Here is a 459-nt window from a genome sequence, read left to right as displayed (position 1 = left end):
AAAGTCAAGGCACTGTTTTTTTGGATTCCAGTCATGGGAATTTACAAAGTTTTAAGAAATTTGAAAACTGTGTCGTGAGTGTAAAGGCCAGGAAAATTGTGCTGTGGAAGATTTTCCCACTGTGATAAGGCACCTATTCATTCATTGAGGGTAGCAAGGTTTTCACTGGAAAATCTACCCCATAACTCACCAAGCCCAATTTTCGTCCTCCAGACTTTCTTTTGTTCCCCAAACTCAAAGAACACTTAAATGGAACTCAATTTGAGATTCTTGATATTCCCAAATTACCATTTTGACATGGTATAGATCAATGATTCAGAAAAGGATTGTTGTTGTCAGGTGCCATCGAGTTGGAACCGACTCATAGCGACCCCATGCACAGCAGAACAAAACAATGTCTGATTCTGGGCCAACCTCACTACCGCTGCCACACTTGAGTCCATCAATGATGCCATCTGG

This window comes from Chrysochloris asiatica, unplaced genomic scaffold, assembly GCF_000296735.1.
Source record: "Chrysochloris asiatica unplaced genomic scaffold, ChrAsi1.0 scaffold00199, whole genome shotgun sequence".
Classification (NCBI taxonomy): domain Eukaryota; kingdom Metazoa; phylum Chordata; class Mammalia; order Afrosoricida; family Chrysochloridae; genus Chrysochloris; species Chrysochloris asiatica.
The sequence above is the reverse complement of the archived record's forward strand: the minus strand, read 5'-3'. Positions refer to the sequence as shown.